Raw genomic sequence first — 24,266 nt, 5'->3', positions numbered from 1 at the left:
CTTTTTTCAAATCCACTTATGATTGTGACTAAAGATAGGACTGTTATTTGTATGATTAGCTGTTGGCGCATTAGGCCAGTGTGGTTGTGAATGTGTGGGAAGGTTTGTAGTCTCGTTCCCTGACCTGCATGACATGACAAATAGATTACTTACTCAGACAAGTACTTGACCTCAAAGCTGAACCTCGTAATTCTTTGGTAAATTAGTGAAGAATCTTGTAAAATATAAAGTGATGAAATGTTATGTTATGTTTTGTTAAAGACTCGTCTTTAAATGAGAACCAGATGAAGGATTCTCAAGGAACAAAATGGCCGCTAACCTCCAATTTCGACACACTAACATTGGGCTGATTTTTAAATCGACTGTCTACTTAATGTTTTTTGCTAGCTTAATGCTAGCGTGCAATGAAAAACACCATTGATATGCTAACAATTAGCAACAACACTCGTGCTTTAAAACCCTTTAAGCAACACATGTCGAAAGACAATATTAGTTTAGTTAAATTTTAGTTTATTTCCACATTCTTGAACACAAATACAAATGTAAAAGCAAGAACAAGATAAATAAATAAATATACATTACATATGCAAGTGAGGTTAGAAACCATTACAGGCTAATCAAAGACCCCACCTTAGCTTAATGCTAGCATATAATGAAAATCACCATTGACATGCTAACAATTAGCATCAAGACCCATGGTTTAGAACCCTTTAAGCAGCACAAACAAATAAATAAATAAATAAACCTTACATGTGCATTTGAGGTTAAAAACCATTATAGGCCCCAAAGACCCCACCTGGGGAAATGAAAATAAAATAAAATGAAAATAATAATTGTAAACACAAACAATATATTACAATACTCATAGGCATGTTCTTCATCCTCTTTTTTTGTAAAAAAAAAAGAAAAGAAAAGAAAAAAGACCATTATTAGTGTCTTTTTGAGTTACTTACAATTGTTGTGAAACTCTTCTTCCCCCGCTTTCTTTTATTTTTTTTGGGTGGGGGATGATTTTGTCCCTCTGCGTGCACGCATAACTATGATTTCACCTGCATATGAAAATGAATTTGTCATTCCTTCCTTAAAGTGACCCAAGTAGCAAATTGGTAGCGGTTCTGTATTTGATAACCATCCAAAACGCCACCTGCATTATTTTTACCAGCAAACTCATCAAAGCTCGGAATTAAGGCGCTTTCTCTCCGACTGTGTTTAATGACCGCTGCATTTGACCGAGCGTTGACGGATCCCGAAGGCTGTAATTTGCGAGGGGAAGGGAAGCGCTCCTATATTTTTATGGTACTTCACACCAGCTATCAGCGCGTTATTTACGATCGTGACAGTTGAGGCTACGTGGGAGGAGCCGGCTTGTTTTTCCTCGTTGATGTACTGCAGAGACATGAATCCTGGAAGCGCTCGCGTAGCGGCGACGGCGCGGGGCGCCGTGGCGATCTGGAAGGAATTGAAGACCACGGCTTAAATGAGGCACAGGCTGTGAGGCTGATGGGTTTATTCTGGAGTTGCAGGCTTCAAAACACAACTCGGGATCAACGATAGTCAGTAAATGTATTCTAGGCGTGTAGGAACCACGCATGTAAACAAACTAATTGCAGTGATGTATCTGGGAACTGAGATGAGACACAGTTGTTGGATCATAAACAATCCGAGACCCCGTCTTCCAGCTAACTGTCAAGCTATACATTATCGCTCTGGGCATTCCGCTTTATGTAATATTTCTGGAGCTCATGCAATGCATTGTTTCTATGTAAAGCCCCGATCCTACCTCGCCGTTCGCTGCTGTATTGTTGCACTGAACTATAAATCACAATCGGGCTTTCCATTGCAATGATGCGGGTGACTATAGCGGACATAGCTTCGCATGGTGACATAATAGCTGTGCAACATTGCCAAAGAATGACAGAAGAGGAGCGAGGACGGTGCTGCAAGCTTACATTATCAGCAAGCAATGGCTTTCGAGCCTCTCTCAACTTAAGGTGCCAAACTCACAGCTCGGGGGGGCCAGATTCGGTCCACCACACCATTTTATGGGGCCCGTTAAAATTGGAAGTACAAGTTAAGATCGTCTTCACTTTTATAAATGAAATATTGCATGTCAAACCATTTATTGAACACACATAAACCTAACTAACTCGCAAGCACAGAAAATGATTCCACACTGGAGGGCCAGAGTTGACATTCAAACCCAAAACATTTTGACTGTGATACAGACGTGCTAACTGCTAGTTCTTTGTGCTGGCCCAGAAAAATGCAAAATCCATTGTACCGTGGTACCTTGCGAAATTTTCAAATTAGGAGCCATTGCTTGGTCGAGTAAAAGTTTAGGAATCATTGCAACCTTGAACTAATTTTGAAGAAAAAAACTTTACTAAACATTCTTAAGCAGTTTTAATGATTCTCCAAACTGTTTTAATGTTTTTTCTAGTCCCAAGTAAATTTTGAACATCTTGAAAAGCACAAATGTTGTTTCTTGTAGCAAGGAAATATTTAAGAAAAAACATTAAAATGGTTTAGAGAACCATTAAGACTGTTTAAGAACGTTTAGGAAACATTGTAACCTTGAACTAATTCTGAAGGAAAAAAAGCATTAAAACAGTTTAGCGAACCATTAAGACTGTTTGAGAACATTTAGGAAACGTTGCGACCTTGAACGAACCCTGACATGAAATCAACATCCGTTAGGATAAAAAAAAACGTTTGCCCCAAAGTGGGATATGGGCTTTACTTACAGATCAGTTATTTTGTTTCATTTCACAACTTGTGACCACAAATTAGTTGCATTGAGCTATTTGGTGTAAAAATGTGTCCTTAAGAGTTGGTGGCCTTCTCCATCAGTGTTGCAAACAATTCCCACCATGCGTTCCCTATTATCTGATCTGAGTTCATCCGCTGAGAAAAATGTCCAACAACAATTTCAGCACGTTCGGATTATGAGCTCCTGGCAAGGAGGAGCCATGCTTGTTATTGAGCAGATCTGTTGGCTTTGGCGCACATAATGATGCATTAAAAAAAAACAAAAAATCCTGCACATATGAGAATTATAAAAATATGCCTCTTAAGCTGAGATCTTACCTATTTGTTCAACACTTTCTGCCTGTAGGACCCCTAAATTGACATCATGAGTGCTTCTGTGGGTATACGGCCCCCGTGAAATCGCCCCGATGTGCACCCTTTTTTTTTTTTTAAACTATCAAGCCACCAAAATCATAATTTGTATTTTTCTGCCTTATTCAAGCATATTTTGAAAGCCCTGAGTTACCTTTGTCCTCGCCGTCACCCCATCTCTCGCTTTGTCACTTTCTCCCCAGATGTCTGCTCACCAGCTGCGCTCAGATGGCTTTTTTTCGAGCGTGTGTGCACACAAACACGCTCTGACTCACGCAAACACGGTTGCAAAGTGTCCAGGTCCATTGTCTTCCACTTCTTATCTTTTGCCGTGACGTCAATATGAAACCGATGCCTCCGGCTCTCAGGTGACCGCGGACAAACAAGACTTGTGGTCAGCGAAGGTTAAGAATTTGAGTTTGTGTTTTTCACCGCTAATCGGATTAGTTTTGAGACTAATATGAAAGTGATTAGACTGCTTGGCACACAGGGTGGAATTGTGTGGTGGGACTCAGTTGGTTTATTTATGTTTCATCACTCTGTGATTTATCTCAAACTTTTGAGAGTGTATGGGAACATTAAGAGTTTGTGACTCAGCGTTGTGGAAGGGGTGCAAAGGGGATGAACCTCCATTAGGTTTAAGTGCTGTTTGTATGACATAGTTTTTCAACTAAAGGAAAACATTGTAAACGGGTTGCAAAGTGGAAGTGGTTGCCGTCTAAATCAGTGGTTCTTAACCTCGTTGGAGGTACTTAACTGAACCCCACCGGTTTCCTATGTGCATTCATCCAACCCTTATTTTTTTTGTGAAAAACAAATCTATTTATTTTTTATTTTTTATTCAAGACATGGGTTTAGCCTACTGGTGAACAAAATAAATGAAATCTGGCCCTCTTCACCTTGAATTCAGAAAGTGTTGTTCTTGTATTCTCCAACTCCATGTAGCTTCATGAAGTGTTCCTTTAGTTTTGCTAGTTGTGCTAGACTACAGTTGCTCAACTGACTGCCAACACCCTTCACTCAACTCTACTCTGTATTTATAGAACGCTTAAAAAAAAAAAACACTACTGTTTTTTTAAGATGGAACCCAGGGGCAACAGATGCAATAAAAACATCCGAGGCCCCAGAATTGAACCCTGTGGAACACCATATGTTACGTTATACATGTGAATTCATATTGCACATATTCTTTTGACCACTTTCTTTTTTTGTTCAACATAGTTAGTATGAAGGGATATTAGGAATGTTCGATACCACTTTTTTTTAGACCGATTTCGATACTCAAATCGTCAGTACTCACTGATACCAATACCAATTGCCGATACCAGTGGTATTTATGATACATAAAGTAAAATAAAAAAACAATGACAGATAATAATAAAAAAAATTATATCCCAACTGCAGCAAATTTCCTTAAAACTGAATTAAATTAATGGCAATTATAATTTTTCGATTTGCTCATAAGTCATTTTGCATAGAGCACACAATAAAATGAGTTTTTCAAAAAATCGATAAATAAGATGAAAAAAAAGAATGTAGGAAAAAAAGTCCCAATCAAAATATGTGGTTGTACAGCTTCTTTTTTTAAGAAATACAGTGAAGTGCAAATAATTAAATTCAATGCAATAGGACTTCAAGTAATTTAGTAATATCTACCATGTTAAGAATCCCTCAAGCTGTTTAGTGCTTGAGGTTTAATTATTATTATTTTGAAATCCATGCTTTTAATTTGGAAGGCTGCTCTCTATTTCCGTTTCTTGTTTCACGTTCTCCGTTCGTCATTCATCTCTTTTACTATACATAAAACCCAAAGGGAAACAAAAAAAACACATTACAAATATAATGTAGTATGTATAAGAGCTATAATTAGCGTCTGTGAGGGCCGTAAATGGCGCTGTTCTATTTTTAGTACCGCAGCTCGAAGACGTTAACAAGGCAATTAAGTGTGCGGCAAACGTAAACGAGGCAATTAAACACGGCGAAGTTATGTGAGCTACAAACATATATAACACACATTGAACCACAGATATAGGTGATATTACTCACAACAAGAGTACTTACTTATTCTCAGTAACGCACACCAAAATGGCGCTGCCGAAACTAATGACATGAACAAATGTTACCTCATAAGGAGACACACAGGAGACGAACTAGATGGAACAAAACTTTCGTTCCCACCAGTCTTTCTGACAGTTCCTGGCCAAAAATGGCCACAAGAGCAGGGGCCGATACCGGTATCACAGTATAGATATCTGTCACAAGTACCGATACCATGAAATGTGGCCTGGTATCGGTCCGATACCTGGTATCGGTCCGATACCTGGTAACGGCCCTCGCCCATCCCTTAGGGTTATAATAATGAAATCACACGATGTACCCTCACAAAAGCCACAAGTGCACCAAATTTCCTGCAGCAAAGATATGTAATCAGGCTACATGGCTTAGCCCATCATCAGGAAGCATTTGAGTTGGGTGTGTGACTTGATCTCCATGAACCCCTGGGACGGACTCACCAAACCCGTGGGATTGAATCGTACCCAGGTTAAAAACCTCTGGTCTAAATGCTGAAAATAGAGACTATGCACATGCTTTCAGTGACAGGGTATGATAGTTAAGGTCTTTTATTACTGTCGTTTTTATTTCATTTGGACTTTTCTATGTGAAATTCTGTTCATTTGAATTTGTTTTATTATTTTTCAAAAATGCTTCATTTTAGTTTTTTGATATGGAGTATTGTGTAATACAGTAAACCACAATTCTAAAACAACAGTTTGACCTTCCTTCTAAAAGCACATTGTCATCGTTGAAACACATTAACAGAAAACTTTCAAAACGTTTAAGAGTAAAGAAATAAGAGTAGTTTTCAAAAATAATCAAAAGAGATCAAATGATTAAAGACCTTAAAGCAAAAAAAAAAAAAAAAACTTTTAACTTGGATTTAAAAGCGTTAGCCATTTACATTTGAAGAAGCATTTACTTTTAACTTTTTTTTTTTTTTTTTTTAGCATTTTCATAGAATTTTAATTCACATTATTTTCTGTAGTTTTCGTGAACTATAATAACCTTGTTGGCCTTTAGCGCTTTTTTTTCTTTTTTTCTTTTTTCTTTTTTTCTTTTAGTTTCGCCTACCAGCAAACATTCCATACATTTAACAAAATACATTTAATAGGAAACATACAATAGTATTCCTCCTCCAAGTCATACTTGAGTCTTGAGATTTTTTTCACTTCCACAATGGCGCTCTGTGCAATGTGTGGTTTCCATGGTAACGGGGGAGGATGTTTTGATGCCAGCCTGTCTAAAGCAAGCTCAACTCAGACGTTATGCAGCGATGGTTTGTTTGACTTACGGCGGTGACATCATCAAGCATTACATTGAATTGTGTTGTTTATGCATGGTTTATGCTCCAGTCAGGCTCATCCTAAATGTACCACTGGTCCCCCCTCATGTTGACATGATAATTGGCTACAAAAAGACATGAAAGTACAACTTTTTTTTCCCCCCGTCCTGCCCTCCTCTCTGCAGCATGCCTGCCTTTGTTGTGTCCTTACCTCTGACCGGCCTTTGCTGGGGTCATTTTAGAACCTACTTTGGAAGAGCATAAATATGTTGTTACTCAAACAAGCATGTCAGTGTGTTAAGATCCCAAACTGCACCTCTTCAGTTATTTTGTGGTTATGAAGGAACAAGAAAAGAGGTTCACCAGGATAGAGAGGGTTTATATTGTGGGAAGGCTGTTTAAAAAGTATGGTAGGAAGGTTAGGGGCCAGTGAAGAGAAGAAAAAAAAAAGGTTGGCAGGATTCTGACTTTATTCTCAACATTCTAACTTGCCCCTGCAATTCATAGCTTTACGTCACAGTCAGAATTCTGAGATTAAAGTCAGAATTCTGACTTTTTGACTTCCCCCTGCAATTCATAGCTTTACGTCACAGTCAAAATTCTGAGATTAAAGTCAGAATTCTGACATTAAAGTCAGAATTCTGAGATTAAAGTCAGAATTCTGAGATTAAAGTCTAATCTCAGAATTTACTTCTACTGAGATTAGACTTTAATCTCAGAATTCTCACTTTAAAGTCGGAATTCTGACTTTCTGACTTCCCCCTGCAATTCATAGCTTTACGTCAGTCAGAATTCTCATTTAAAAGTCAGAATTCTGAGATTAAAGTCTAATCTCAGAATTTACTTCTACTGAGATTAGACTTTAATCTCAGAATTCTCACTTTAAAGTCGGAATTCTGACTTTCTGACTTCCCCCTGCAATTCATAGCTTTACGTCACAGTCAGAATTCTCATTTAAAAGTCAGAATTCTGAGATTAAAGTCAGAATTTTCACTTTAAAATCACAATTCTGAGAATATACTGATAATCCTGTCAACACTTTCCCCATCCCCTCTTCACTGGCCCTAATCCTCTTCCGTAAAAAAGTCACATTGGTCAAAACCGATTTTTGCTGATTAACTTTTCCATGTAATGAGTGGGGTCTCTTAAATTTGAAAGTCCCTGTTAAATGAAAATAAATAACATTCTTTGTAGAGTTGTTAAAATCCCCTCAAATTGAAAAAAAAAAAGAAAAAGAGTGAAGTCTTCAAAATCAAGCCAGCATCTCAACCTGTAAACGCTGTGGGCGTGTCCACTGAATGTGCAATTATCTTCAAACACGTATAATGTATTTAGAAACAAATCTCTGAAATCACTTTACAAGGTCTCTGAATTTTTCTTGCACATTCCGCACACCATTCACAACATTCGGAACACCAGTTTGACTTCACGCGAACCATTACAAGAGATGTCAAAAAAAATCTGCCAAGCATTATAATGTTCACTTTTGATAAAATACACATCACTATGCAATTAGTTTCAGATTTTAAATCCAGAAAAAGCATCTGTTTCCAGTAATAGCAATGACTGCTCACCAGTATTTGATGAAGCAATCACCCCGCAAAAAAATCGAAGACAAAAGAACACATTGGCAAATGTACAGCGTTTTGTTATTTTAAGGCTTAACTTTGTATTTGATTTATGAATGGGAACGCCATTGCCGACCTAAAGGGATAACTATGTTTGCTGTGCAAACATGGCAGGGAACAAACACACGCAGCATTAATGTGTGCGCGTGCACATACACACACAGCTGTTGCTCGCGAGTTGATCACGCATGTTACACGCTTCCCATGAATGCTGCTGCGTGCGTTGGTCAATATGTACTGTGTGAAGGTAAACTGTAGCAAAAGCCTTTTCAGCTGCCAACACAGTTTGAGTCAGAAAAGAGAAAAGAAGCTACTAGAGAGATACCAGATAGATGCATTTGTTTAACAGCTCTTGTTTAAAGTGTAAAAAGCAGTCGGAGAGGAAACCACGGTGCCATTAAATTATATAAAGCTAAAAACAGTGGTCGTTTGACTTAACCCCATCGCTACCATTTCAGAGTGCCTCTTTGTCTGCTGGGAGTGCACACACATCAGAAAAGAGATACTAGAGAGATAACATATAGATTCAAGAATGTTTGTTAGGAATTTGTTTCTTCCTTTTGGATAGTGCACTGGTGAAGGAGCTTTAGCCCCGTTATTTACCATGAGTGCACGCACATCAGAAAATAGCTAGCTGCTACCGGAGAGACACCATATAGACTCAAGAATGTTTGTTTGTTTGTTAATAATTTATTGTAATTCTTCTACCCCGTCTTCTCTTTAGTGTCTAGTGTGGCCATTTTAGAGCACCTCGTTGTACGCCGTAAGTGCACGCACATCTGGAAAGGGAAAGCAAGCTACTAGAGAGATAAGAGATGGATAGCACACTAGTGTGGCCATTTTAGAGCGCCTTGTTGTCCACCGTGAGGGCATGCACATCAGAAAAGAGATAGCCAGACCTTGATAGATTCAAGAATGTATTGTAATTCTTACATCCCATCTTTCCTTTGGATAACGCACTTGTGTGGCCGTTTTAGAGCGCCTCGTTGTCCACCGTGAGTGCACGCACATCAGCGAAGAGATATCCGGATCAAATGGATTCAAGAATGTTTATTTGTTAAGAATTTATATCTTACACCCCATATTCTCTTTGGATAGTGCGCTAGTGTGGCCGTTTTAGAGCACCTCGTTGTCCATCATGAGTGCACAAACATCAGCAAAGAGATAGCCAGACCTTAATAAATTCAAAAATGTTTATTTTTTAATAATTTATTGTAATTCTTACATTCCATCTTCCCTTTGGATAGCGCACTTATTTGGCCATTTTAGAGCGCCTCGTTGTCCATTAGGAGTGCACGCTCATCAGCAAAGAGATAGCCGGACTAAATGGATTCAAGAATGTTTATTTGTTAAGAATTTATTTCTTACACCCCATATTCTCTTTGGCTAGTGTGCTAGTATTGTCGTTTTAGAGCGCCTCATTGTCTGCAGTGAGTGTGCACATCAAGGTAGTACTTATCTGTGAAGGCAGCTCCTGTTTTGGTTATTCATTAAGGGGTGTGTAACTACTTGCACTCATCCTTAATCCCTTACACTACTTTTCACTTGCCCGGTAGAGCTCGCCCTGTGAATATTGCCAACGTCTGCTCCCACTCAAAAGTCTCGTAGAAAAGAAAACCGAGGTCAACTTTCGAAGAGAAGTCATTTACACAGCTGGCTCCTGGCTCACTTTGGTTCGTGAGGAGTTACCTGATTAGGGTCACATGTCCGTTTGCACGGCGCAGAGAGGCCTCCTCCTGTGAGGTACGCCCATGCCGAGTTACGTTAACATCGGGCTGGTTTACTTTTACGGCCCTCGCTTGTAAACGGCGCATGACGGGATAATTGCCGCGGCGTTTTCCAGACTAAACGCCACATTTAATATGAAAAAGATCAGCTCTTTTTCGCCTCATGTTATGGATGTAGTGGGCGGGGCTGGCAGATCATGTTTCCTCCAAGAGCACTTATGGGGTTTATTACACATCACGTTTATTTCCTGCTCACACGTTGTCTATACTTGGCCCGCTGTTAAGTGGTCAGTGTCAAGCACATGCCGATATTTACGATGCCGTAAACACCGACCTATAGCCGCGTGCTTGTCGCCTTTCTTGAAGCCACGAGCTGCACTTAAGCACATACAGGTGTGTTTTTGGCACAAGTGGAAATCGGTCAGGTGTGTTTGCTGTCACAATGTGATAATGACTGTCATTATGGCCTGGCTAAGAACAGGCGTGTTGGTAGGGAGAGTCAGTGGAGACCGTAATAGTGCTTTTTACCACCATGAGAGCGCACATCTGGTATTCTTGCCGCTTACATCACCTGACACACAGCAGGGACGTGAGACACAGCAAAGGCAAACATTTAAATATGCTCATATATTCTTTTCTCATAAATGTTGCTCACTTTACTTGTTTAAAGTTGTTGGTAGATGAACAAAAGGAGGTTGACCAGTGACTTGCCAGGATATTGAAATTGTGATGTCGCAGTCGGAGCATGCGTGACGTCACTCGCGTTCACTGTAAGCTGATGTTTGAATGTAAACAAACAACTACAGTTTTTTATCAACCACTTGCTCGATTAAAGTTTCGACTTAAAACGGCTGGGTTGAAAGCAGCTAACAATAGGTAATAATAAAATAAATAATTAAAACATAATATTAAAAAATAAAATTATAAAAAGAATAACACCAAATATAAAAAATAATAACTAATATTTTAGCAACCACTACCTCGATTAAAGTTTCTACTTAAAACGGCTGGGTTGTAAGTAACCCAAATTGGGTGAAATGGCTAACGATAGGTAATAATACAAATACAAATAAAAAATCAATAAAACATAATATAAAAAAAATAAATAATAAAAAGAATAACATAAAATACAAAAAACAAAACAAAAATAAAAATTATAAATTTATTTTGAGTTGTTCAATACCACTTTTTTTCAGACCAATACCAGTATAGTACTCAACTTTTGATTAGTCACCAATAGCGAATACTGATACCACTAGTAAATACAATCAAAAAATTGTGCCGGTTAATTTTTGATGAATTTAATCGGGTTATACAATTTATTTAAAAAGTTGGTTCGGTCCATTCTTGACCCATTTTGGGTTGTTTTTTGACCCAACTGTTTTTAGAGTGTAAAAATAATTTTAGGTAAGATTTGAACCCCAATCCCGGAGTCTAAAATCAGCAGAGTTACCCACTGAGCCACCCAGCTGCTTCCAACATATTGCATTAAATTTACTTCAACCTAAGTACACAACAAAAACCATCCAAAATAGCGACCAGCTTCACCAAATCCAATTTTCAACCCAGTCTGCTGAGTCAAAATAATTAACCCAACCTTGGGTAAAAATAACCCAATCTGCTATAAAAAAAATTAACAGCTACTCAGTGAATGTGTTGGAAAAACAAGCCAAATTTTTTTTTACTGTGCAAATAACTGTAAACCTTTTAGAATACCTCCAAAAAAGAGGTCAAGAGTGCCTGCCTCTAATGTTTTGTTGTATCAGCATAAAACTTCAAGTCAGCACATAAAGCTGCAAATGCTCACAGATAACCGGCTGTCTATATGACGACACGCAGTCGTGACAGGCCACCCTCCTCACTTCCTGGCCCTCCTCCTCTTCCGGCCAACAGCTCGAGCAAATCACTCGAGACCCAGCTGCACCTGAGAGGAGGCGGAGGACGGGGCTTGTTGGGCATAATGCTGCATTCATGAGCAATGTGGAAGTCCGACACCTCTTGGGGTGCGACCATGTGCTGGAATGGTGGGAGGAGGGGCAGTTATGGCGTATTTAATGCATCTGTAAAGTCATTTTAGATTATTTGAAGCATTCCCACGTTTTTTTATTCTCCACACTTTTTTGTCGTGAAACAACTCCCACATAATACTTCTGATCTAGACCATTCAAATTCACACCTCCCAGGGAGATATCGTCCAATTCCACATTAGTTACAGTTTTCGCACAATTTAACGTTAAATATCAGCTCATTCATTTTCAATGGGACAGAAAATTTTCTAAGTGCAGCTTTCCATGCCCACTTCCATGCATACATCATCATTACCAGCTTTCTGATACTGCCCGGTCTCGCAGTTGGTTAAGCGCATTGTCCAATAACCAGGAGGTCACAGGTTGGAATTCCATCTTCGACTGTACATTGCAAATATATCCATGGCCATTATGCTAAGTGTACTGTATACCCACTGACTATCATATCAGGAAATGGATTATCATTTCACTGAAATGATTCAATCCCACCTTAGACAGATTGGAGTTCAAGTTTTCTTTTTATTCATTTGTCATTAACTACAATTAAAAATTTGTCATTTTCACATGATTTATTTTTCAATTTAACTTCATAAGCGCATGCATTCAAATCTTCAGCTTTTCAGCATTCCCACGCAATTTCTGCAGAAATTGCACTTTGTCGAATGGGATTTTACAGTACCCTCACTGTAATGCCCCCCACAGGTGGGAAAGGAGAGCCTCAGTCGCACAACAAGTATTACTTAAATGGTGTGACAGTTTTGACTTTGGAAGGAATTAATTCAATTGGATTCATTTTTTCCTATACAAAAATTGTGTTGATACGAGAACCTAATGCAGGTTGTCAAGCCTCCTGGAGCTCAAATAGTTTCAGAGGTGTGTTGACAACAAATTAACCTAAGCAGTATTTCTTGGCTGACAAATGTTGTCTTTAAAAAACAATTACCTGCCGTGACTAATTAAACCGAATGCGTTTAACTGTATTAAATGTATCTAATTAGCGTCACACGACGAACCCGACTCGTCTTCGTCATGAGAAACGGAAAGTTCCCAAAAGGGACCTTGCCTAAATTCCCAGCTGTCCGAATGTATAATAATAAAACTTCCAGTCTGGCCGCCCTCCCTGGACAGCCTTCCATACGCTCACGTCTCCTTCCAGGATTTGACTCGACTGTCTGGCAAGGTTCGGTCCACACATGCCTCAACAGCACCTTTGGACGTGCAGACGGTTGATTGACAGCGATTCCTGGATGCTTTTGTGTGATTGTTTTTTTTTTTTGTTTCTTGCGCAATCAGCACGCGGATCAAGACAGTTGGCGAGATCCAACTTGCGCACAGTGGTCTTGATTAATGCGTCTTCTTTTAAACAGGCATCACGCAGTAGAGGGAAAAAAATCCACATAGAGTGATCATATTGCCCAAAAAAATCTAAATTCTTTGTACACCTTTAAACTAATTAAACTTAAACTCGGGATTTCAATACCACTTTTTTTCAGACCGATATCAGTACGAATAAGTCTTACCCACAAACAACAACAAACAAATAAATCCCAATATAGCATATTTGCATAAATGTAATAGTATTTTTTTTTTTGTTTTTGATCATGAAACAGCCACAAGAGGTATCAGCCGTCGTCGTGAGTACCGATACCTTGAGATGAGGTCAGGTATCGGCCCGATACGATACTTGGTATCAGTACGCGCCCATCCCGAGCTGTCACTATTTAATATTTTTTTGAATTCTTTGTTTTGTTTTATTATTCATTAATCTCTACATTTTTTTCTTTTTTAACTGCAAAATAAAACAATTTATTTAAAAAAAGATTGTATCAATTATTCTATCAAATAATCAAATTAAAAAAAAAAAATTATTGCCAAGTATTTTTTCCTCCCTTTTCTATTTATTAACCAATGATTATTTGGTATTATTTAATGATGAAAGAAAATCAAAATGAATCGTTCTTTTGTAGATTAATTTAAACTATATGCCCCCCGCCCCCCATAACCATACATTGCAAAAATATCCATCATTGTTTTCCAAATGAAAAGCTTATTTAATTAAAACAAAAATATCTGGGGGGAAAATCTGTCTGCTTTTGTGAAGAAGTTTCTGCTCAAAGTCTAAAATCTGAAGATTTTGGCAGTTATCAAAATAGTTGTCAATTTAATGATTGTTGGTTAATTGATTAATTTTGACACCAATTTTTAAAATTGTTATTTGTGTTTTACTGCTTTCTCGGCGCTCAGTCAATGTCTGAAAAATGCAATGTCGACTGTGGCTCTACTTTCCCACATATGTGAGAGCATTACAGCAAATATCGGTAAAAATGCCCCCCCCCCCCCGCCTCCAAATACTTAAGTACTGCTATATAGTGGGGAAAGACTGTCTGATTCACTTTAGAACAGTTCTTAGGTGTCTCAAAGGGTCTCAGATTTTGTACTTCTCACCCCGTTAGCTAACTGCAGCTTTGCTTACCTCTAAACTCTGGCATTAAATCGATTTGACAATGGCGGCTCTGTCACGTAACCGTAAAGCATAAATTCACCCATGGAAAAAAAAATCCTAAAATAGCCAGCGAAAAAAAGATTTTACTAGGTTGATTTTTCACACCAAACTTTTTCTTTCGAAGCAATTAAAAAGTCAGTGTTCCATATTACGTCCCCTTTAAGACCCAACAAAAAAGTGAGTGGTCAGTCGAGCGTAATCGGTGTTCTTTTCCTTGCGACTTTTATGATGCAGCCGGGGGGAAATCCATCACAGATATTAGTGGCCTCCTCGGGTGCTGGAAGCAGAAACATGGGCAGGTGTGTGCGCACAAAAACACACACATTGAAGAACAATATATTCGTCAACATTGTCCCCGCTTTTTACCCTATTACCTTATATTTCCCAATTGTCACCGTCCTCCAATAAATCCCAGTGAAAAGTATTTTTAAGTATTTTCTCATGATGAGATGTAAGTATAAAAAAAAAAAAACGCCAAGAGAGCGCCAAGGTGTTTTTGCATCAAAAGAAACAAAACCAAATAAATCCCATTGTGTTCATGAGATTTAATGAGCAACTTTTGTATTCACAAGAACAATTTGAAGATAATGATAATTGCCACCATTTCTTCTCTTAATTGCTTGTGAGTCACTGGAGCGCCTTTGTAAAGAGGGCGTGAACTTCACTGACTGCCATTTGTCATCTGCTGTCTGTAGGAAAATGCGTCTTAATTAGCATTTGTGTGTCTCTGGGCGTTGTGGGGCAGATGTAAAGTGTGTTGCACAATTGACACAGAGTTTATCGTCCCATTATCACGTAACTACTCTGTCACATTGTGTACTTTATTGTATTTTCTTTTTCTTTTTTGCTTTGTGTAATCTCCTGTCCGCCGCCAGGTCGACATCGCAAATGAGAATCTGTTCTCAATTGCCTTACCTGGATTTATAAAGATGAAAATAAATAATTGCTGACCATTGGGCTAAATTGCAGAAACTCTGCTTTTGCACTTTTCTTCTTATGCACTTAAGAGGGAGAGTGTATTGCATTGACAATATTGCGTCAAAATTAAATTAATGTACAGACTGAACAAAAAATGGCATTAGTAACGGAAGAATTGCTTGTAAAAAAAATGGGATTTTCTTTGTTTTGAATGACAGGGTTCATATAATGACCTGATTAACAAAACATCGGCTGTTTAGCCGATGTTTGAAGGGCCATAATCGGTCGGGCGATTAATCGGTCGAACCCTAGTATATGATATTTAGGGGTGTTCCGATCTGATACTGATATCGGTCTGATTTTCAGCCAAAAAAGCAGTATTGGATTATATTGGTCTCCATCCAAGATCTCCGATAGGTCATATTTGTTCTAGGGGTGTCAGGCATACATTTTTTAATTGTGATTAATCGCATGACTTCAATAGTTAAATCACGATTAATTGCACATACAGTAATTTCATAATAATTCATAAAATTGAGTTAGAATTAAAAAGATGTACTGTACTGTAAAAAATGAGAATGATATTGATTTGGGTTGAGGTCATTTTTCTCCCCTAGATGGCATAATTGCATTTGTAAGACATTGATGACAGCTTAGTGCATTTTTCTTTTCATGATAAGAGTTATCTAACTTTAACATGAAGTAACTTGTGAAATTCTGCAATTTTTTTTAAATTGTAAAATACAACTTGACCCCAGTCTCCACAAATATATGCATTATTATATAAATGTATTACTGCTCAATTTTGACGTGGACGTGTCTGCTGCGTTAGACTGGAATTCCCCCAGTACAGACTTTCCAAGTAAGGGGCGGTCATTAATCGTGTGTTTAAAAAAAAAAAAAAGTTGTGGCGTTAAAGGAACTTTAAATTAACTCAAAATTATTACACAAATTTTGACACCCCTATTTTTTTTTCATTTCTACTGTTGCTGACTGTTATTTTTTAATGGTATCACATGATCAAATCTCTTCTAACATTTCATACTAAAAAATAAATAAAAGGATGTATCATTCATGTTTCTAATACATTTCTGTTGAAATATATCTATGTGAAACAACAAAAAATATCAAACAGTTGGTCCAGAGATGACAAATCCAGGTTCAGAAAGTAAAAACCCTGCCACAGTTTGGCTTTAGCCCCTGATGCTAGCTAGCTAGCTCCCTAAATGGTGAAACAAGCACCATGGGAGCCAGCTAGCACATGGGGCAGAGGTGGCAAATCCAGGTCCAGAAAGTAAATACCCTGCCCCAGTTTGGCCTTAGCCCCTGATGCTAGCTAGCTAGCTCCCTAAATGGTGAACAAGCACCATGGGAGCTAGCTAGCACCTGGGGCTAAAGCCAAACTGGGGCAGGGTATTTACTTTCTGGACCTGGATTTGCCACCTCTGCCCCATGTGCTAGCTAGCTCCCATGGTGCCTGTTCACCATTTAGGGAGCTAGCTAGCTAGCATCAGGGGCTAAAGCCCACCTGGGACAGGGTTTTTACTTTCTGGACCTGGATTTGCCACCTCTGGCCATCGCGCAAAAATAGATTGGTGAGCGTTGATCTAGAGCACAGTAGGCCCACCCGCCCTTTTATGAATGGAAGCATGCACTCAGTCATAAATAAGCACAGTATTCTAATTAAATGGAAAACAAATAAACTGCGCTCCTTCAAAATGTGAGTTAGCCAGTCAGTTTGGAAGTTAAAAATAGTGAGGCCTTTGCTTGTTCTGTACCACCGCTGAAGCCTCTAAGTCATGACTGTTGTGGTAAGCATCCAACTTTTTCTCTTTCATACACACAAAGAAGCGCTTGAAAGTTTCAACGCTAAACAGACACTGACTCACCAACATCATTCTGGTTCAAATAGGAAAAAAAAAAGTGAAGTAGAGCAAAAGTTCACCGTGGTGTAACAGTTGGCTAATATGAGCTCAGACCGCGCTGTGTTCACATAGTCACTATTTAAGCTAGTCGTACTGTTACTTAAAAATGGCTTCATTTCCTGATATCCAGCTTCACTTCCTCCATGACTCCCTCTTTAAAAGCTTTTTTTTTTAAATCTATGATTTAAGACATTACATGGATAAAACTCTCCTTAATTATACTTGTGGCCACAAATGACTGCAGCATGTTGGCACACTTTGGGTACAAGTCATTGGTGATTTTCAAAAGTACGCCCGTCACTTGCAACCTCAAAGTAGAACGGTTATTTTGAGACACGGCTTTTGCCAATCCAGGCAAAGGGACGACTATATTTGGCACATGCACTGCTGGTTTTTTCATCATCATCATCATCATCATCCTTTTGTTGTCTGTGTTATTGCAGTTTTCTTTGCCAACACATTGGCTCGTTTTTCGGCCGATTTTGACACAGGCTGGGTAACCGTTGTAATTATATTTGCAATAAAGCCTGTGATAAACTTACGGGAGCGTATTATATTCACTTGAGAGAGAAAAAACAACAACCCTGTTTTTCTGACAAATTTTGGGGGGGAGCTTTGTTTTTTTGTGTATTTTTTTTCTATTTTTTCTCGATAATTTTTTTCTATTTTTTCTAGATAATTTTTTTTTTGTTTTACTGCATATTTTTTTCTGTTATTAAAAAAATAAAGCCGAAAAACAAGGGGAAATATTCAGAAAAACAGGAGGAATAAATTATTATTTAAAAAAAATCAGATTCTGACATTTTTTGGTTTGTTTTTGCGTGTGTATATTTTTTTTACTTTTTGTTTTTCAGATTTTTTTTTCATTTTTACTGCATTTTTTATTTTAAAAAAATATCTGAAAAATGGCGAGTATTCAAAAAAACTGGAGGAAAATTTACTCAGAAAAACTGAAAAAAAGTAGTATATAAACAGGGGAATAAATTATTCCCCCAAAACACACAAAAAAAATTTGTTTTTCTGAATATTTTTTTTTCTGTATTACTGCATTTTTTTCTGTTTATATTCCGGGAAACGCAAAGGGGGGTGGGGGGTAAATCAGGGAATAATAGGAGGAAAAGTTAACCCTCCTGACTATTTTTTAAGGGAGCTTTGTTTTTTTGTGTAATATGTTAAAAAAAATTGTTTTTCTGAATATTTTTTTCTGTTTTAGTGCATTTTTTTCCTGTAATTACAAATATATTCAGAAAAACAGGAAGCAAAATTACTCCGTAAAGCAGAGCTTTAATAGTTTTTTTCACATGTTTTTCTAAAAAAAAAAAATTCTGTTCTTCTGAGTACTTTTTCCTCCTGTTTTTCTTATCGGTGATCGTTGTAATATGATAATTTACCGATGGATCAATGACGTCAATAGAACTATAACACAATTTCGTTGACCCAAGAAAAGTTCTGTACTGCCATTGTTAATAATCCAAAATTTCTCAGTATAAGCAGTCAGATTATTATATTTAAAAATATATATTTTTCATATATTTTCAAAAAAAATTGCCATTTTTTGGCCGTATCCACGTGATACTTTTCTTACACACTGGCACTCTATTTTTGGATTTGTATTTTTTACATCAAAACTCTCGATTTTATAGTGCAAAGAAACCAATCGTTTCCAGCACTGCAGGTCGGGTTGCACATCATCATCCCCGTTGCCGGAGGCCGCCCGCTCTCTGCCCCGAAACAAGCTAATCTCTGTTCTGTTCCAAAGCTGGCCTGCTTCCAGCTGGCCAGCGTTTACACAAGCCGGCATAAACACTTAAGATTGTGGATGAGTCTGATTTATTGCCGCAGCCCAGACGGCTGTTTGGCATCTGATGTCACGGAAAACTCTCATGGCCATTGGTGTATCCAACAAGTATGACTTATTAGTATTATTATTATTGTCGTGCCTTATAATCAGACCGATCGGGTTTTCCTTACGGCTGCTTTTTATAATCTCTAATAGCAACGTCGGCCGCAAATGAATCACGTTGAGGAAAACGTCACATGCTATGTGCGCGAAAGTTTAGGGACACCTGATCCTGCTGCTTTAACACACTTTTTTTTTTTTGCACAAGGTTTTGCAGTGTGTCTGTGAGAATGTGTTTGTACTTCTATCGGTGACGTGTCCAAGGCAGGAATAATTCACCGTTTTGGCTTGGGCAGGCTTTGCTCCAATCTCTGTTCCAGTTCATCCCAAAGGCGTTTGATGGTGTTCTTCCATAGCAGCTCATCCAAGCATGACTTTATTGATCTGTCCTTGTGCATTGGCAAAAGAAAAGGGTCCTCCCTCAAACTGTTCCCACAGAGTTGCAAGCATACAGTTGTCCATAATGTGAAGACCGTCTGGATTATTTATTATTTTTGCTTTGTCTTGCGAGTAGAATTTGAGAATCAAGTTGTATGGTGATAGTTAGTCTTTCATTTGTCTGCATGACTTTACCTTTACTTTACTTTATCACCTTGTGGCCGGTTCACATGCACTAAAAGGAGCCTCAATTAATTAATCAGGACTCAAACCTCTTTAATTCATTACATTCTATTTAGATATGTTATTACTATGTTAAACATATTTATTACCTTTCAAGTCATTTTGATAGGGAAAGATATGGAAGGATGGATAGGGCTAGTGAAGAGGGGGAAAAAGAGGGGGTTGGCAGGATTCTCACTTTATTCTCAGAATTGTGACTTTAAAGTGAGAATGCTAACTTTAATCTTAGAATTGTGACTTTAATCTCAGAATTCTAATTTTAAAGTCAGATTTCTGACTTTAATCTCAGAATTCTGACTTTCTGAATTGCGCGGGGGGAGGGGGGTCAGAAAGTCAGAATTCTAAAAATAAAGTCAGACTTCTGACTTTGAAGTGAGAATTCTGAGAATAAAGTCAGAATTTTGACTTTACTTTAAAATGAGAATTTAAAGTGAGAATTCTGACTTTAATCTCGGAATTCTGACTTTGTGACGTAGCGCTATGAATTTTGGGGGTGGAGTCAGAAAGTCAGAATTCTAAAAATAAAGTCAGACTTCTTACTTTGAGAATTCTAAGAACAAAGTCAGCATTCTGACTTTACTGTAAAGTGAGAATTCTAACTTTAAAGTCAGAATTCAAAGTGAGAATTGTCTCTTTAAAGTCAGAATCCTCGCACCCTTTTTTTTTCTCTTCACTGGCCCTAATCCTCTTCCGTAGAAAGATCATTTGATCATCGTGGTCACGGAGTGAAATGTTCTTGTGTTTCAAGGCGGCACTGTATTTGAATGCTTCTATCCCAACCAAAAATGGATCAATGAATACACGCAGTTACGTTCTTCTCGTCAGTCCACTCTTCCAGAGAGAGAAAGACACACACTTGTTGTTTCTCACAGTCTGGCTGTTGTTTGATTTACTCGCTGACCTCTGATCTGGGCTGGGAGTAGATGGACTCTTTGGCCCTGCTGGCGTTCCAACTGGTCCATCTCCAACATAACTGGAGTTTGTACGTGTGAGAGTGTGTGCGCGATGATGACCACATCAAGTTTTACATTTCCTGTGTCTCACGCACACACTCACGCTCAAATGTATAAGTAATTCAGTATATGTATGTTGTTCCTCTGGACAAATGTGAGCCACAGGCTTTTACAGGTGGCAAGTGAAGGCTGGGTGGAGAAAGGTACTGGCTGTTCTGCTTTCTTCGCCAACATTTGACGAGAGGACAGTTGTTGTGCGTATGCAAAATGGATACATACCAAAACCCTTACAAAACCCTTACGCAACATTCTTGGGAATGGCCACAGACATATGCTTGTCTTTTTACACTGTTATATTACGAATTTGGTCAAAGCGGTAGAGATGTAGACTTTTTTCAGACCAATACCAGTACGATATATATATATAATTTAAATTTAAAAAAAGGTAAAAATAAAAAACGAATATTTAAAATGTAAAAAAAAAAAAGTACAAAAGTGTTTTCAATGACAGTACGAGAGCGATATTAAAATAATAATGATAATAATAATTTAAATTTAAAAAATATATATTTTTAATGTAAAAAATAATTTAAAAATGTAAAACAAATGACAAGTGTTTTAAAAATGACAGTATGAGATGGATAATAAAATGGTAATAAGTGTAATAATAACAATAATAATAATAATAATAATAAAATATATATAATTTTTTTTAAATACAAATGTAAAAAAATACAAAGGTTTCAGAAATGAGATTGATATTTTTTAAAGTATAATAATAATAATAATTTAAATTAAAAAACATTAAGAATAAAACTTTTTTTTTTAAATACAAAATAAATTATTGCAAATGTTTAAAAAATAAGTATAATAATAATTTAAATTAGAAAAATATATTTAAAAAATGTCGGTGTAAAAATGTATCTAAAACTGTTAAAAAAATACAAATGTTTTTAAAATGACAGTACGTAAGAGATTTTTTTAAGTATAATAATAATGATAATAATTAAAATAAAAAATGTTAAGAATAAAAAATGTTTAAAAAAATTACAAAAGGACAATTGCAAATGTTAAAAAAATAAAATAAGTATAATCCTAATAATAATCTTAATTAGAAAAATATATTTAAAAAATGTCAATGTAAAAATGTATCTAAAACTGTAAAAAAAAAAAATTACAAATGTTTTAAAAATGACAGTACGAGAGAGATATAAAATCAAATAAACAATGGCTGATCATTTTAAAGAAACACCTATATTTTTCCTTGAAATTGCATGAAATCAATGACAATTTTCTATTCTTCTCATTTCTAGTTTTTGATGGTAAAGCGGCCACGAGGTCGTCGCGAGTGCTAATATCTTGAACTAAGCAGAGTATTGACCCGATACGATACCTGGTATCGTGTTTTTAACGTCTTTTTACATCCACCTCACAGTAGAGATTTCTCTTGGGACTTCAGCTTCTTTCTACATTCCACAAACTTGCACATTCCGTTCATTAAACTACGACTCTAAATTGTCCATAGCTGTGAATATTTTTTGGGTTTGAAATGAAAACAAATCATCAACACTAAGGTCGGGTTCCTTAAAAGAAAAATCATTCCCCCTACATCTTGGTGCTCTAGTGGGTTAGCTTGTTCCCTCGTTGAACAAAAACACCTCAATCCCCTGTTCTCACTTCCTGTGATAAGGAAGTGGACTGCATTTTTTTTTTTTTGCTATTCTTTCCAGTGAAAGGGAGCTTCGGCGGGTGGACAGTAAATCTTTGCGCAGTGACACAGTACATACCGAGGAATGATAATCAGCTTTCTGTAGATGGGTTAATGTCTTTACAGTGGCGAAAGGGAGGGCGGCTGGCTTCTATATTTAGTGTCAGTTCTCAGGCCTCTTAAGCAGTGGGTGGCATTGATGTTCTTGTTAGTATATCTACTTCAATTCATCACGATGACTTTTATTTAGACATAAAATCATTCAAGGTGTCGTGAAAATGATTCATGAGATACAAGATGCAAAAAGTTGGTGATATTGGACTTTTGGGTGAAATTTTAGGATGAACCTAAAATGCACTTTTACGTGTGAACTTAATTTGACCTTTTTTTGTTGTTGTTTTTTTGGCCACTTCCGTGTTTTGTACGATGGTTCATCTGTGAGGTGTTATCTTGGTTTTAAGGTGTCAAAATGAGTTCCCTATAACACTATAACAAATGTAGCTGGACCAGGAAGTATAGAATATTGGTCCACTGTAGCACACTGTAATAATTTCCTGGAAATATAATAAAATTTGCACTTAACACAATATAAACATGTAATTAAACCCAATAGTGTAATAATTTCACCAATAATGTAATTAAAAAAACCTGACATTGTAATAACATTGTTACGATAATGTAATACTTTATTACATTGGGGATTTATTACATCACGGTGGCTCTTTTTTTCTCAAAATATGTAATTTAACCCAATAGTGTAATAATTTCCCAATAATGTAATAAAAAAACTGACATTGTAATAACGTTGTTACGATAATGTAATTGTTGGGGATTTATTACATTTTCAGGTGGATCTTTTTTTCCTCTCAAAACTGATCATGTAAATAAAATCTGACAAATAATATATGCTCTACATTTTGTGTTGGACTGTTATAAACTGTACATTCACGGCAAAAACTGGAGTGTTAAAAATTTGGTGTTAAATATTTCAGAGTTGATTTCAATCCCCCACGTGTATTCAAACAGAGGTCAGTGTTGGAGTTATTTGACAGTTGATTTATTTTGTGTTAAACCAACGCTGCAGAGAGTTAATCAAAATAAGCTGCGCCCACTTGATAAGTGCTACAGTACCTTTTATTTGTATTTGATAATGTTATGTTCATGTTTTGTTAAAGATGTGTTTTTTTGTAATGGGACACCGTGACTGAAAGTGGTAGTGTCAGATTGACATGATGTAATAACGTATTACATTATTACAATATCGGTCAGGATTTTTTTAAATTACATTTTGGGTTTCAGTCATTTTTTATGAAGTACACATTTTATTACATTTTCAGGAAGTTATTACATTATAGAATCAAACTTATATTTACATATTTATGTATTTATATATACACACGTATTTGCTCAGCCCCTTCTTGAACAACTTGTGTTGTGTAAGCAAAATTAGTATGGACGTGTTTTACCCGCAGGGAAAGTGACATCTGCCTCACTATCCACTCGCACGCATCCCCAGGAGGCCAAGGCCCCGCCGGTAGTAGCATCTCAGCAGGTTATGCGATCAAGCTGGCTCGTGCCAACGCAAGCTAATTAGGTTTGGCAAGTGGCGCGATGACGGCCGGCGGCTTGTCGGTGACGTCTCTGTCAGGGGAAATCCCTCAGCTTCAGCTGTCACTGGCTGGCAGGGGCCAAGTGGGGGCACCTTCGAGCGTTGACCCTGTGGCAACTTTTACTTTCCATCAACTGACCAGATGTGGCAAATCTAAGTCCAGAAAGTAAAAACCCTACCACAATTTGTCTTTAGCCCCTGATGCTAGCTAACTAGCTAGCCCCCTAGCTGATAAAAGAGCACCGTAGGAGCTAGCTAGGGAACTTGCTAGCTAGCTCCCTAGCCGC

At 37.4% G+C, this 24,266-nt stretch overlaps 1 protein-coding gene across 3 annotated transcripts in view; it reads left to right on the top strand.

Annotated features, from left to right (window-relative positions):
• The window catches only part of LOC147158399 (inactive serine protease 35-like), a 63,502-nt gene that overhangs the window by 18,454 nt on the left and 20,782 nt on the right, over positions 1-24,266 (top strand). The window lies entirely within an intron of this gene.

The sequence above is a fragment of the Leptonotus elevatus genome, chromosome 18 (assembly GCF_054856555.1).
Source record: "Leptonotus elevatus isolate MCC_2025b chromosome 18, RoL_Lele_1.0, whole genome shotgun sequence".
Taxonomy (NCBI): Eukaryota; Metazoa; Chordata; class Actinopteri; order Syngnathiformes; family Syngnathidae; genus Leptonotus; species Leptonotus elevatus.
This window is presented reverse-complemented; position numbering and strand designations above follow the sequence as displayed.